Source organism: Gobio gobio, assembly GCF_949357685.1.
Source record: "Gobio gobio genome assembly, chromosome: 9".
Taxonomy (NCBI): Eukaryota; Metazoa; Chordata; class Actinopteri; order Cypriniformes; family Gobionidae; genus Gobio; species Gobio gobio.
Window position 1 is genome coordinate 13,725,812 of NC_137115.1, and position 16,923 is coordinate 13,742,734.

Genomic DNA, 16,923 nt, shown 5'->3' on the forward strand with positions numbered 1-16,923 from the left:
AGTGTGAGGGGGCGCCACAAAATTCATGACATGTGGAGCTCAGTCATGCACCAGGTACTGAAAGCACCGAAAGAGGGTGGCACAGTATATACCGTGGCACCAGTAGGTGACCTGAGCAAGGCTCGGCAGGTGCATCGCTCCCTGTTGAAACCGGTGGTTCGCGAGAACGTGCCAATGCCCCTGCCTCCTGTTATCGACCAAACTGTCGCCCCGCCATCCACTTCATATGTAACCCGGCAGGAGGAATGGCTGGGCAATTATGACTTGATGATCCAGGGCCGGCCAGCGCTCGAATCTGAGTCTCCGGCAACGGGGTTAGCTATTAACGATCACAGTATGTCGTCCCTTTCAGCTCCTCCAGTGGATGTGAGTTGTTCTCCACTCCCTGGTGTGGCTGTGTTGCCTGGCCTTTCTGATGGGACGGAAGTGAGAGTACGACAGTCCTCCCGGTCAACGGCTGGACAACACTCTAATCCCCACCATCTCCCAAGATCGATGTGTTAGGGAGATAAGCACTGTTTCGTTAATACAAATGGTTCACCTGACTTATCCTTCTGGTGGCCCATCGTCGTGGCGCCGATTTAAAAGGCAGGGTAGATTGTGGCAGGATGGACTGTAGTTGGATTCAGTCCCTCCTCCTCATTTAGTTATATTGGCTTTATCCTTCCTAGCCGGTTTACTATTGGCTCGTGGTGGCCAATCAGGTCAGGCGGAGCATGTTATAGCTCGAACGTAACCCCGGGTAGTGTGTGACGCTAGAGGCTCGTGTTGTTTGGGTTCGCCCAGTTTTGGTGGTGTCGCAGAATTCCTTGCTTTGTTGCGGCTACCCCGTTTTCCACCGGATTGAATGGAATAGCGTGTTATTGTTGACTCGCGCACTGCGCATTGCCTGCGAGATTCATGTGTCAGCGTGCTGTTGCTCAGGGATAGCTACCATCGCAAGGAAGCGTTTGCGGCCTGCCTTGGGGCAACTGCTGCTTTGTTTTGTGTTGTGAATACACGTCTCCCCTAAGGAACGTTTCCGCCGAGTCCGAGTTAATGGACTGAGGTCATCTTTTATAGAAATCGCCTCATTGGCCACTTGTGTGACCGACTGAGTACCTGCCCTCATTCAGTTACCCACGGATGAATGTGTTTGTTACGTGATTTAATTGTGATCGTTTGAGTGATTTGTGCGTCCTCGTTACTTAACGATTATTTTGTTTGCCCCCGTTCTAGTTCATTTATCAGTCTTGCTGTTTTTGCAAAGTTATTTCATTTACATTTGATTCATTTATCAGTATTCTGTGTTTGTGAAGTTACTTCATTCGCCCTCTTTGTTTATTCATTTATCAGTATTTTGTTTTCTTTGTAAAATTACTTCATTCGCCCTCTTTGTTTATTCATTTATCAGTATTTTGTTTTCTTTGTAAAATTACTTCATTCGCCCTCTTTGTTTATTCATTTATCAGTATTCTGTGTTTGTGAAGTTATTTCATTCGCCCTCTTTGTTTATTCATTTATCAGTATTCTGTGTTTGTAAAGTTACTTCATTCGCCCTCTTTGTTTATTCATTTATCAGTATTTTGTTTTCTGTGAAGTTATTTCATTTGTCTTTTTGTTTCTTTCATTTCTTAGCATTATTGTTATGCAATATTATTTATTTTTCTTTAGTTAATTTCATTGATCAGCATTACTGTTGTTTTGTAACATGATTTGATTTTCTTTGTTGTTTATTTACTTTATCAGTACTGCTGTTGTTGGTAAAGTTATTTTGTTTTTGTCATGATGGTGTTAGTCTGATCTCTGGTTTGAAATTATGACCTGTAGTTAATTTTGTTTATTCTGTCCTTATTATATGTTTGAGGAGCTGAGTGCTGACGGTGGGGACGGCGCGCTCGAGGTGGCGGGCTCTCTTTGCTGTGTAGTGTGGGTGCCCTCACCGTGTGATTGATTGCTGTGCTGGTTGTGTGGTTGTGCACATGCGTTGGGGTGGATTATCTGGATACTTATGCCCGACGGCCCGAGTCGCTGGACGCCCACCAGTAAGCCTCAAGCTCGGTCTTGTGAGTGTGCGTGTGTGAGAGACTCCTTGTCAGTACACTGACTCAACCATCTCAGGTGCCATTTATTAATGTGTTTTCTTGATAAAGATGAATTGTTCAATCCATTGGATTGTGAATGTGGATCTATGGTGATTTTACCATCAACTCTCCCCCAGAGTATAGTGTTTTAGGAATGTGCTGACGTCAGCTTTCATAGTGTTTACTACTTTTTGCTGTGAATTTGCTGTGCATTTGATTAATAAAATTTGTATTTTTTTGTATGGAACTACTTCTCTGTTTGTTCAGTGCCCGAACCTGATGGCCTAAGTTTACAGAAAACTGGGTGGTTACTTACAGTTCCCCGGATTAGATCTCGGGGTGGCGTAGTCGAATTACATTACTGCCGCTGCTACACTGGGCATATACATTAGACCCCATTTCTTCAATTCGTCTGGTGATTGTACTTGCGGAAAGACTCACCGCATTTAAGACATCTTTCTTATCGGGGCACACCTCCTCTGCAACAGCACTCATACATTTCTTGACGAACTCTCCATCACTGAATGGCCTACCGCTGGTTGCAATCAGTTTAGCTACCTGAAAGCTAGCTCGAATGGATGACTGGTTCAACTGGGTTTGGCGTACAAACGTATTCTGCTGAGCTGATAGTCCACTTTTTAGCTTCGACACTTTGTCTGCTCTCATTTGGCCTTGTAAGCTCGCATACTTGTCTCTGTGGCGGGTTTCATAATGTCGGCGCAGATTGTATTCTTTGAACACAGACACCGTTTCTTGACAGATGAGACAAACCGCCATTTCTTTGCATTGAACCAAAAAATAATCACTTGTCCACTTTTGGTTAAATACCCTGCATTCTGAATTAACTTTTCTCTTTCCCAACCGTTTGGCCATCTTGTTGTCTCTTTGAGGAGGTTTTGTTTTGTTTTGTTTTTTTGCTGGCTCGCGTGCACCCGCTCGATCACGATGGAAATTTATGTTGAATGTACCATTCTATTGGTGGGTTAATCTAACAAATAATTAAGCTACATTAATAATTATGACAGTTAAGGATATGTAATAGTTAACAACTAAGATTTTTTTTTTTGTTTGAAAGCCAACCTTTATTATCAAATACAGATATGATAAGATTAAAATATTTTAAATTACATGTCTCTGTCATTGTTCAGAGGGCCGGTCCAAATGTGGGGGCGGGCCGTAGTTTGGGGAACCCTGATTTAGAACATTTGTTTTTAAAATGTAAACGATTGGAAGGTCTTTTTGATGTTCTTAACAGATTGTTTCAAGATTTTGGTGAAGAATTCTCTGAGCAAGTTTTATAGGGGGTGTGAAATATAATTTTTCAAAGAGGAGGAAGATGACCTTGTTAAATTATTTAATAGGAACTGCAAAACTGTCAATATGGAAAACCAGAAAAAATCAAGGGTTATTGCTTCAAAGTATTAATGTTGAAGTGATGTTCATGAAATTGGTTGCTGGTAGACTAAAAATAGAATTTGCATACTATAGTATTGTAAATGATGAGATGGGTTTTAATGACCTGTGGTGTGTTAATGATGTTTTGTGTTTTGTTCATGATGGACATTTGGCTTTGAATTTGTAATTTTATATTTATAATGTGATTTGTTGAAGGTTGTTTTTAAAGTGTTGTTTTAAATAAAGTTTTGTAAACCTCTCTCTCTCTCTCTCTCTCTCTCTCTCTCTCTCTCTCTCTTTCTGTCTCACTCTCTCACACACACACACACACATACACACACACACACACACACACACACACACACACACACACACACACACACACGCTCCTCTGACCTCTGTAATTATTATGAGTTCTCCGAAGAAGCAAGTGAGACAGAAGAGCACGCGGAAGATTTCTCGGCGACCAGCTCTACGCACCACCGTTGGGAACAAGTCCTTAACTGATGTCATTACGCATATTTAAAATATCTCATATTAATACAGTTAAAAGAAAATCCTTGGTTCTGAACAAGGTGCACAACCTACATTTGTGGTATAATGCTGATTAGCACAACATTTATTTTTTTAATTTAACCAGGTAAACTGTTCGGGAACCACTTTTCATTTGCAAACATGACCTGGCCAAGAAATAAATTGGAAACATACTGTACAACTGTACATAGTCATACACATGACACATAGAACAAGCAATTAAACTAAAAGAGGTAGACAGCAAAGAAAAAGAAAAAAAAGAACAGAGAATAAAGTGCTTGAGGTATGTGTGTATAAATATGGTTCAGGATTATCAGCAGGAGCAAGAGTCGTGTTTTGGAGGTTCTGCTTAAAGGTGGAGGTTGGAATCATGGACATTTGAATTGTCTTATGTTTTGTTTTAGGTGTGGGTGTGGCACTTACAATGGGGACAATTTTTGGAGGATTCAAAAGCAGAAATGTAAGGCTTGTAATTATAATAACTCTTAAATTAATAATTCTGATAAAATCTATTGTATTATTTGAGCCGTAAAGATGTTTAAAATATTTTTTTTTTTACAGTTGTTTTATGGTTTAAGAGGTTGCACTGCAATGTGATGTCTAAAGTGTCTAAATACTGTATATTTAAGATCTATATTTTGGTTTACATATAGAACATTTGAAATACTGATTTTACTTTTACAGTAATTGTAATTTTTGAAGGAAATATAATAAAGTATGAAAATTAGACTATCCAGAAAAGTCTAAATACATAGTTTTAGTATTAAAAATGACAATTTATCATACATCTAAGAGCTTTAAATGAATATTGAGGATTTATAAAACTGTATGTGTCAGTTTTAGCTCACCTGTGTATCTAGCCCCAGCAAAATAATCATGATGAAGAAACAAACAGACCACAACTGAGGGAAAGGCATCATAGCTACAGCCTGTGGATAAGCTATGAACGCTAGTCCTGGACCTGACAGAGACAGAGTGAGATCTGATTTTAAGCATTTTGTATTCTTAATCATTAATATAGCTAATTTAATCTTTACTTGCTTTATAATAAAAAAATTTTTAATGAAATGTTGCAGTACCTGATTCTGCCACCTATTCAATGGGGACACCCTGCTCTTGGGTCATGAAGCCCAAGACTGAGAACACAGCAAAACCAGCCACCAAACTGGTGCCACTGTTCAGAAAGCAAAGCCACTGTGGTAGACTGAATAATCTGTGATCTGATATAAGTGCATAATTATTATCACTATCAGTTTTCATATGTATTTTACATGCTTTTGCTTTAAATATATTTTACGTGCTTTTGCTTTAAGGGATCATTCACAGATTTGTATTAGATTTATATAATTATCATTTTGTTTTCATTTAAATCCTTGTTGCAAATATTGTGAGTTCTATAAAAAGCGCTATCAGTTTGAATTAATTAAATATATTATTATAGTTTAAGATGGATGTGTCTGATTGGTTGCGCGGGCGTGTGAGCGTCATTGCGCGCCTTTGTAGAAAGAGTTCTCGCGATACGCGTCATTCAAGATAAACAAATGCTTGAACTCGCATCGCTTGGACTTGTTCATTAATATATCATCCTTTCACAGGTAACTAATGTATAAAAAGCACACCATAATTGTTTTATAGGAAGGACTGTTAACTGCATTGTTTTCCTAATGTATATGAGAGAGTTATGTCTGTTTTAGAGTTAACGATCAGTGCTGAGCACATGGTTGGCAAACGTGTTGCGATTAGCGTGCGCGCTCGAGTAATACAGAGACAGAGTACAGACTATGTAATGAGATTGTATGTTTCATGGTTTCCTTTAGTCATTAATATTGAGTTAAGAGTTTATTCAGCGCTGGTTCACTGTTAGTGTGAGTATGTACAGTGTATGACATCATGATTAGTCGAGCAAACTTGGATGTATTCATGGCATGATTTGAATTTGAGTGCTTACATGACCAGCATGTAACTTAAACATGTATGTAAGTTTGTGATACTCTGTGCACATGTTGATGTACATAATTTCTATTGATTCAAGATAAACAAATGCTTGAACTCGCATCGCTTGGACTTGTTCATTAATATATCATCCTTTCACAGATTATTAATGAGTACTACAATTTTGGAGGCACCGCTGGGATAGATGTTCGGTGGAGTGACTCCCTGACCGGCAGAGCCCATTAAGCAACATCATCCCCTTACTAGTGATCCAGAAAAGCTACTGTGTGAGACATTCAGGACGAGTGGTGAAAAAGGTCTGATTGAGCAGTGCACGTCATGGAGATTCAGTTTTTTACCAGTGGCAGCAAGGTCAAGTCAGTAAAGTAAACACTACTCTCAACGACCTGTCTACATAGCAGCTAAAATGGATGAGCTTAAACATCTCCAAGAGGAAATTGGTGAGAAATTATGCACACTATCGCGTGAAAAACTGATAAAACTCAGTGTCTTTCTTCACCTAACACGAGAGGATGAGACAAAGCTGACTCGTTTGTTCCTGTTGAGCCTTATTAGTAACTATTTATTGAGACCTGAGCTAGAGGAGTTAGAAGATGGCGGCATGACTGAACTTTTAACAATTAATGATAACCTGAACCAGCTCATCGGAATCACAATGAGTGCTTCTGGGAAAGGTACAGAGAGAGAGGAAAACAAACTTGGAAATGTTAACACCGTCCAGAGAGCAATGCAAGAAAGTGGAGAAAGTGCATCTGAATTATTCTCTGCCATGCACATTAGTCCCACTGCACCACAGAATGCAGAAAACAGACAGACACATGTAGACCATGGCCTAGTTTATTCTTCACCCACATTTCAGAGACAAGTTAATGCAAAATGGCAGAAAGACTTCAAAATTTCTGGTCTAATAGGAGATCTAGGGCAGAAGGACCGTCTCTCATTCTCCAGTCTGGCACGACAGATAGAAGGTGGCCTTAAAAAGGGCTATGCAGAACAGGAAATAGTAGATTCTGTCATCGGGGCTATCACGCCAGGGCTTCAGCTGCGGAGCTATCTTGAAGGAAAGGCAGGGCTGACACTCCCGATGCTAAGGCGGATACTTCGTTCTTATTATCAGGAGAAAAATGCGACCGAATTATATAAGCAGCTCACCAAAGAAGCTCAGCACACCAGAAAAACGCCACAAAGCTTCCTAATTCGAGCTCTTGATCTGAGACAGAAAATTCTGTTTGCCTCTCAGGAGGATGACTCAGGGTTGAAATATGATCCCGCCCTAGTTCAGAATATGTTCTTACACACCGTCTTGACTGGATTGCAAAACGACCGCATCCAAAGCCACCTTCAACCATACCTTTCAGACCCTGCTGTCCCAGACGAAGTGTTGCTGGAGAAACTCAATGTAGCTTGCTCCAATGAATCTGAAAGGCAAAATAAGCGAAAATATGAGAAAAATGGTACTGTTCATGCTGTACAGTTGAATGAGCCTGCCCATGAACAAAAACTTCAGTCCAAACAGTCGAAGTTCGACTTAATGTCACAACTGAAAAGCCTGAGTGATGATATCATACAGATAAAAGAGTCAATCCAACAGCCATTATCTGTCCCTCAGCAGTGTTTTGCAGTTTATGACAAAGAACCAGCAGCAGCAGTGTCCCAAAAGACATCAGGATGGACCCAAGTCCAAGAGCATCAAACCTGGAAACCTGAGACCGCTCCATACCAACGGCAGGGAAGTCCATATATGTCTCCACACCAGTTCTCACAAAACCAACAACAGGTGAGGGAACAGAACATGCCACTTATACCTGCAAAGCCAGCTCAGTGCTCTTCTGTTCCACCAGAACATTATCCCCAGTCGAGTCAGCATTATACAGTGCCAGAGACTCACCATGGACAGCCACATGTGTATCCTTCTCCTCAGCAGCATCCCATGTCCATCAATTATGCAACCCATCCTTCAAGTTTTGCAGCATCACCGTATTATCCCTCGCAGTACACAGTGCTACCACAACAACACCCTTATCAGTTCCGCCAGCCCCGTCCCTCACGGGCCAGACAATGTTTCCATTGCCAGCAGCGTAAAGCAGAAGACCCTTGCACCCATTGTTACCACTGTGGCAGCAGCGAGCATTTCTCAGCTGGCTGTAAGAGTAAAGGCGCCAGACCTCAGCATGGAGCTCCGTTAAACAGGAGCGGGTTACCCCCAAGGGACAGGGTGTGACCCGAGCGGCAGAGCAGTCCCGAAAACATGAGAAATGTAGCATTGGCCATCAGAAACCGTTTGAGTCCCAGTCGCTTAATAGTATTTTAACTGCCCCTTGTCAAGTTAACCAACATTCTGCCATCACGTCCTTAGTGGGAAAACAGTGCCTTGTTACCTGTTATCTTCAGGGAAAAAAGACAGAAGCATTATGGGATACAGGCTCCCAAGTATTCATTATAGATGAGGAGTGGAAAGCCAAATATGCACCTGAGGTGACACTGAGAAATGTTTTGGAGGCGACCGAGGCGCCAGACAGCCTGCGCCTGGTGGCAGCAAATGGAGCGAACATGCCATACAGTGGATGGGTGGAGTTGACTTTCAAGCTGGCATCCCCTGTAACCAATGAGAAAGAGTTAAACATTCCTGTGCTTGTTTTGAAGGACCAAGAATTGCCCAGACCTATCATCGGGTATAACGTGATAGAACAAATAATGAGACGAAACGAAACAAGTGGATCCCTTGATGTGACTAATGCTTGTTTGTACAGAACTGTCAGAAGTGCTTTCCCTAGCATAAAGAAGAAAAGTGTACATACCTTCATCAATTTGGTTACTGCAGAGGGCCTCAGCGAGTACGTTGTAAGAACCAGAAAAGAGCCTGTGAACATAGAGAAGCACACCATTATGCAAATTCAGTGTCTGGTAAAAATGCCTCACGTGAAACAAGATACGGTGCTACTGTTTGAGCCACCCGTTAACCCAATATACCCGGATGGCCTTGAACTCTTTGATACTCTCGTCCTTCTGAAAAAGGGGGCTCACCCAATAATTACTATCAATGTGCAGAATGGAACAGATCATGACATCACGCTCGGTGGTAGAACAGAGCTAGGAACTCTGCAGCCAGTTAAGTCTGTCTTACCAATGGCAAATCCATCGAGTGCAGCCACAGTCTCTGTCACTCAGGTTCCACCAGAAACAGCTGGTGGAGATGACACCCAGGATTCGTGGGACCCTCCAGTTGATGTGAGCCATTTAACTCCGCCCCAACAACAACAGGTCAAGAGGATGTTACGTGAAGAGTGTCATGCCTTTTCGAAGTCAGACGACGATATCGGCTGTGTCCCAGGTTTGCATCTGAGTATCTTATTAAATGATAACACCCCTGTTGCCTGCACATACACATTGGTCCCCAAACCGTTATATCAAGAGATGAAGGACTACTTACATGACCTGATTGCTCAAGGGTGGGTGGCCAAGTCTCATTCCTCTTACTCGTCCCCAATTGTCTGCGTTCGTAAGAAGGATGGCAGCCTCAGGCTATGTATTGATTACAGGGACCTGAACAGCAAAACAATCCCTGATCGCCAGCCAATACCCAGGGTGCAGGATATCCTAGACGGGCTGGGAGGCAATGCGTGGTTCTCACTGTTAGATCAAGGGAAGGCCTACCACCAAGGTTTCATGTCCCCAGATAGCCGGTACCTGACTGCATTCACGACACCATGGGGCCTATACGAATGGATTCGTATTCCTTTCGGCCTTATGAACGCACCTGCAGCGTTTCAACGGTTCATGGAAGAGAGCCTGGAAGGGTTAAGAGACAAAATTTGCATACCGTACTTAGATGACACCCTGGTCTTCACTGAGTCCTTTGATGAACAAGTGGAAGCGGTGAAGAAAATACTGCAGAGGTTACAGTCCCGTGGAGTCAAGTTAAAACCAAGAAAATGTGAGCTCTTTAAGAAAGAGGTGCGATATCTGGGGAGAATTGTGTCAGCTGAAGGCAGTCGTATTGATCCCGCAGACACCGTTGCTGTAACGGCACTGAAAGAACAGACACCAAGCACAGTGGGGGAACAACGAAAGATTCTGGGCCTGCTCAGCTATTATCGGCAATACATTAAAGACTTTTCCCGAATTGCCAGTCCCCTCTATGACCTGCTAAAAAGTAAGACTGAAGGTGCTGGGCCACAGAGAAATGGAAAACACAAAGTAAGAAATGACAAACGAAATCATGTGGTGCCGTCAAGTAAATCAATTGAGTGGACAGAAAAACACCAGGAGATACTAGAAAAGTTGATTAACTGCTTGACTCAACCTCCGATCCTGGGATTCCCCGACTTCTCTCAACCATTCACCCTTCATACAGATGCGTCCAACCAAGGGTTGGGAGCTGTTTTATACCAGCAGCAGAATGGCAAGCTGAGAGTAATTGCCTGTACTATGCACCAACCTTTACAGTTTTCAGTGACAATAATCCATTGACCTATGTCCTGACCTTTGCGAAGTTGAACGCCACCGGGTGTAGGTGGGTGTCAGAGCTTGCAGATTTTCACTTCACCATCCGCTACCGTCCAGGTAAAGAAAACATAGACGCTGACTCACTCTCTAGGATGCCGGCGGATCTGGAAACGACGATGAGAGAATGTACTGAGCAGTTTTCACCTGACTGTGTGGGAGCCGTGATCCAAGCAGTGGAGTCCCAAGGGAATCCAGATGTGACTTTTGTAGTGGCCTGTCAGAGTGTACTGTCAAGTGTGGAGAAAAATGAGGGACACCTCAAACCCCTGTCAAAGGAGGAAATCAGACAAGCACAAAAGGATGATAAGGACATTAGAATAATAAGTGAACACTTACAAGCAGGATCCAGGCCTCCTCAACAGTGGCGTTCAGTCAACTTGCCGGCCAAAGTTCTTCTGAGAGAGTGGGATAAGCTGAAGCTAGATGAACATGGTATTATGTTCCGCCAAACGTCTCAGAGAAAACAGCTGGTGTTACCAACGCAATTCAAAAGAACTGTTCTGAGAGAGATGCATGATGAGATGGGCCATCAGGGACTTGATCGCACCACAAGCCTCATTAGGGATCGGTTTTTCTGGCCCTACATGCAGAAAGACATTGAAAATTATGTTCTGAGAACCTGCTGCTGTATCAAACAAAAGAAACCCTGTCGTGAGACAAGAGCGCCCCTTAAAAATATCAAAACAACCCACCCGTTTGAACTGGTGTCCATTGACTTTCTCCATCTGGACAAATGCAAAGGGGGCTATGAGTACATTTTGGTAATTGTTGACCACTTCACTCGATTTGCCCAGGCATATGCCACCACCTCAAAATCTGCAAAAACAGTAGCTGACCGGTTATTCAATGATTTCGCCCTGAAGTTTGGGTTTCCGTCCCGAATTCACCACGATCAAGGGGGAGAATTTGAAAACCAGCTACTTGCCCAACTCAAAAAGTACAGCGGCGTTGCCGGCTCAAGGACTACCCCCTACCACCCTCAGGGGAATGGACAGGTGGAACGGTTTAACCGGACATTATTGCAGATGCAGAAAACCCTAACTGAAAGACAAAAAGCTAATTGGAAAGATTCCCTGAACAAATTAATCTTCGCCTATAACTGTACCAGATGTGACGTGACTGGCTTTTCACCTTTCCAATTGCTGTTCGGACGCTCACCAAAGTTGCCCATCGATGCTCTCTTCGGACTCAACTCCGACAATAACTCCCAAAGTTACAGTGAGTACATGGAACGATGGACAAAAGGAATGCAGGAAGCTTGTGAGATAGCAAGAGAACAGGCAAACAAGTGTGCAGAAAGAAACAAAAGGAATTATGACCAACGAGTGAGGTGTACTGACCTGTTCCCAGGAAGCAGGGTCCTCGTAAAAAACCTGACTCCAAGAGGAGGGACTGGGAAGCTGCGAAATTTCTGGGAGGATGAGGTTCACGTTGTTACACGCCAGGTGGCAGATGGTGCTCCAGTCTACGAAGTAAAACCTGAACAGAGTAAAGGCAGATCACGAGTTTTACATCGTAATCTTCTCCTTCCATGTGACCATCTACCTCTTGAAATCACACCAGCTCAAAGTACTAAACAAAAACAAGGACAGCAACCAAGAAATAGCAGAACTCAGCTCGCCCGGGGAAGAGAATGTGAGTCAGAGTAAGAGAATGAAAGTGAAGAGGATGAATACTACTTTCAAGTGGAGCCCTTCCAGATAAGGCCACAGGAAAGCAGTGAGTGCCTAGAAAAAAGAAATGCGTTATCACCACAGTCAGTCCCTTCTTAGCCTCGATCTAACTCTCCAGTAGTGGAACTAAGTCCACAGTCACTTCCAGCCGAGTCAGAGATAGATCTTCCAGAGTCTGCACCTGAAATGAGAAAAGAACCTAATGAAAATGAACCAACTGTTGACCTAATGCAACAAGACTTACCTGTTAGGGAAACAGCTGCAGCACCTGGGTCCAGAGACAGAACTTCTGAGGGGGAAAACGGGTACCAGTTTACCAGGAGAAAACGACGACCGCCTAAAAAGTTTACATATGACAACTTTGGGACTCCTTCATGCTATAACATGCAGATGGTGGGAAACAACCACTACCCACACTTTGCATCTAGTGGGATGACAGCTGTGACACCCTGGTCATCAACACCCCTTTGTTACCCCCAGCCTCCATATCTGTGCTATTAACTTTGAATTGCACTACCACACAAACTTCACCCCATAACTAGTCCCTGTGTCGAAGGCATGAAAAGTCACTATACAGGACATTACCCAGTGACTGTTATTGCCCATAGTGAGAAACTATTGCAAAACAAAAATAATGGACTGGTGTGCAGTTTTGAAACTGTGGACACTTTGAGTCACTTTGAGACTTTCTCTATTGACACTTTTTGAATCTTTTTTCTTCCTTGAAGGACACTTTGCCATTTTTTTTCCTGACAAGAGCAAATTACATGGACTGTTGTTACTGAGCTCTGAGACTCTTGTCAATATTTGGCATTTGCCAATTCATTGATATGGACTGAAAAAAAAAGAAGAAAAAGAAATGTTGTGCAAGAAAAATGTTGGGTAACAGGGTTGTAAAACATGATGTTGTATACAACAACTTCTGGGTGGAGTTAAATACTATAAATTGAGCATTGCTGTAACTGATTACTTAAGACATATGATGTCGAGACGACATCTTATTTTGTGGGGGAGAGTGTGGTAGACTGAATAATTTGTGATCTGATATAAGTGCATAATTATTATCACTATCAGTTTTCATATGTATTTTACATGCTTTTGCTTTAAATATATTTTACGTGCTTTTGCTTTAAGGGATCATTCACAGATTTGTATTAGATTTATATAATTATAATTTTTTTTTCATTTAAATACTTGTTGCAAATATTGTGAGTTCTATAAAAAGCGCTATCAGTTTGAATTAATTAAATATATTATTATAGTTTAAGATGGATGTGTCTGATTGGTTGCGCGGGCGTGTGAGCGTCATTGCGCGCCTTTGTAGAAAGAGTTCTCGCGATACGCGTCATTCAAGATAAACAAATGCTTGAACTCGCATCGCTTGGACTTGTTCATTAATATATCATCCTTTCACAGGTAACTAATGTATAAAAAGCACACCATAATTGTTTTATAGGAAGGACTGTTAACTGCATTGTTTTCCTAATGTATATGAGAGAGTTATGTCTGTTTTAGAGTTAACGATCAGTGCTGAGCACATGGTTGGCAAACGTGTTGCGATTAGCGTGCGCGCTCGAGTAATACAGAGACAGAGTACAGACTATGTAATGAGATTGTATGTTTCATGGTTTCCTTTAGTCATTAATATTGAGTTATGAGTTTATTCAGCGCTGGTTTACTGTTAGTGTGAGTATGTACAGTGTATGACGTCATGATTAGTCGAGCGAACTTGGATGTATTCATGGCATGATTTGAATTTGAGTGCTTACATGACCAGCATGTAACTTAAACATGTATGTAAGTTTGTGATACTCTGTGCACATGTTGATGTACATAATTTCTATTGATTCAAGATAAACAAATGCTTGAACTCGCATCGCTTGGACTTGTTCATTAATATATCATCCTTTCACAGATTATTAATGAGTACTACAATTTCACCAGCAGTCTTTGATACACATAGATTATACAAACACATAAATACAACAGATTCAGCTATTCATTTGTGCATTTGTTTAATTACTAACCTGTAGCAGTTGTTGTTGTATTTATTATAGCTGCCTAGAACAACAAGAGTGCCAAAACACACACTATAGGTGAAAAAGATCTGAGTTCCTGCTTCCATCCAAACCTAAACAAACACACAACACCCCAAACCTGTAATAGTCTGATGTTTTAAATGTTTAATATGTGTTGTTACTTTTCCTTTGCGTTTATTTGGTTATAAGCAGTGTTGGGAAGGTTACTTTGGAATTGTAATAAGTTACAGATTACAAGTTACCCTATTTAAAATGTAATAAGTAATGTAACTATTTCAATTACTTTATTAACTGATTACATTTGATCAGAGGTGTCAAGTAACGAAGTACAAATACTTCGTTACCTTACTTAAGTAGAAATTTTGAGTATCTATACTTTACTGGAGTAATTATTTTTCAGCCTACTTTTTACTTCTACTCCTTACATTTTCAAGCAATTATCTGTACTTTCTACTCCTTACATTTTAAAAATAGCCTCGTTACTCCTATTCCATTTCGGCATGTTTTCATTCCGGCTTGTCATAAAAAAAAAAAAAACTATCCAGACAAATCGCGCCATCCGGACAGAGTGAATTTGATTGTGGTTGGATGAGAAGGATAAACACAAACCATTCCGACACCCTATTGGGTTGTAGGCGATCAATCACGACTGCACCTGCACAAATCACACACCATGTTGCCAGATAGGGCGGGTTCTCGCGACGAGCACGCACTTTCAGCCAATCAGCGATCAGCAGGCAGACGTGCTCAGCCTCATTCATGACTTTAGCCGGGTTTTTAGCGCGATAACTCATAGCTGTATATTCCAGTGATCGCTATGCCAGTGGCATAAATATACAGTAAGTTGTATCTACAGTAAAGAGTGGGAGAGTGACTCAACTCTCAAACGTGAATTACACCTGTGACACGAAGACTCTTTTTAAATATAACTGTGACTCCTGTCCATCATCATATACACACTTAGGACACCTGACTGCAACTAGCAACCCCGACAGCTGCCATTTTGACTGTGCTAAGTGCATGTGCAATGTACTTCACGAAAGACATACTGTAGTTTTGTCAAAGCAAAGTGCAACACAAGGGTAAGCGCATTGTTATTTATTTGTTGACGGATTATTGTACAGTATAAATGAATTACGCATTTTGACATTGGTGTGTGCATTAACGTGTGAAATGCCTGTTAATTACATTGCTTTTTCCAATCTCTATATTGGGCACTTTTTGCAAGTAAATTGGCTTCTTACTGTTGACATTGAAAATCTTGTGTTTTTCTAAGGGATTGCCGTTTTGACAGTTTCTACCTGGACATATAGTCATATTTGAACCATTGTACTGGGATTTTTTTTTTTTTTTTTTTAAATCATCAATGTTATGCTTTAAGGAGATAAAATGGTAACTTACTTATCAACATTGATTGGTATGGCAATAAAATAATATCACATTATTTTGGCAGTTAAAGTTTTGGGTTTTTTTCTTGGAGTGACTAGTTGCCTATAAGTATTGTAAGAGGTGCAAAATTGTTATCAATAACCAGGCATGTTATCAATAACCATTTTTAAAAATTATATATATAAATGTACATTTGGTGAGGTTTTTGGGCTGGAAATTGTTGACCCAATCTGTCCACACTGATCACACATTCAAAAAATGGTTATTGATAACATGCCTCTGAATTTTGACTTTTTGCACCTTTACAATATTTATAGGCAACTAGTCATCAAATCTTCCACTCCATGAAACACGTTAATGCTCATTAGTACACAATATGGTTCTTTAATGTATTTGCATTGTCCTAAAATGCGTTCATTTTCAATGGGAATATATGCGGCTGAAACGCGTAGCCAAGTGCATCTAAAAATGTTCAACATTAACTTTTTAATATAGCATTATAGTCATTATGGCCTTCAGAAAAATGTTTTTTTGAGGAGGTGGGGTATGCACTGTGGCGCGGCCTAATCTTTTGTCCTTAAAGGGATACTTCACCCAAAAATGAAAATTCTGTCATCATTTACTCACCCTCAAGTTGTTCCAAACCTGTATGAGTTTTTGTTCTGAAGATATTTTGAAGAATGTTTGTAACCAAGCAGATTGAGCAACCATTGACTGCCATATAGGGGCAAAATGCTATGGCAGTCAATGGTTGCATATAATCTGCTTGGTTACAAAAATTCTTCAATCTTCAGAACAAAGAAACTCATACAGGTTTGGAACAATTTGAGTAAATTATGACAGAATTTTCATTTTTGGGTGAACTACCCCTTTAATGGCATTTTTTCCCCTTACATTACTTTTACTTTTATACTTTAAGTAGTTTTGAAACCAGTTACTTTTACACTTTTACTTGAGTAAAAAGCTTGAGTTGATACTTCAACTTCTACAGAAGTCTTTTTAAACCCCAGTATCTATACTTCTACCTGAGTAATGAATGCGAATACTTTTGACACCTCTGCATTTGATTCCTTTTTGATTCCTTTTGTAAAGAGTTAATCATTTTCAAACATTTAAACCAGGGTTAACCATACAGTCGTACTCAACATTGATTACTGTCAGACTTTGAAAATCCTTCATCACTTGAATTAAGGTTATAATAATTTAACTTTAAGCGACCACAAAACCAGACTTTAGCACCTCTTTTTTACATTGAGATCGAAGGTGTAACAGTTCACTTTAATAAACGGCCTTAAAATGGCACATCAAAAACAAGCAAAGCAACAAATTGTAATTTACTCCTATCATTTTTCCTTTAATTAATCATGATTA

General features: G+C 40.8%; 1 pseudogene across 1 annotated transcript in view; it reads right to left on the reverse strand.

Moving 5' to 3' along the window:
* Nucleotides 1–16,923, reverse strand: part of LOC307131582 (sodium- and chloride-dependent GABA transporter 2-like) — a 54,505-nt pseudogene that overhangs the window by 33,867 nt on the left and 3,715 nt on the right. The window contains exons 4-7 of the transcript in view: nt 14,148–14,255; nt 5,072–5,186; nt 4,841–4,953; nt 3,855–3,989 (exon numbers count right to left, since the gene is read on the reverse strand). The product of the transcript in view is annotated as a sodium- and chloride-dependent GABA transporter 2-like (transcript). The remainder of the gene's footprint in view (nt 1–3,854; nt 3,990–4,840; nt 4,954–5,071; nt 5,187–14,147; nt 14,256–16,923) is intronic.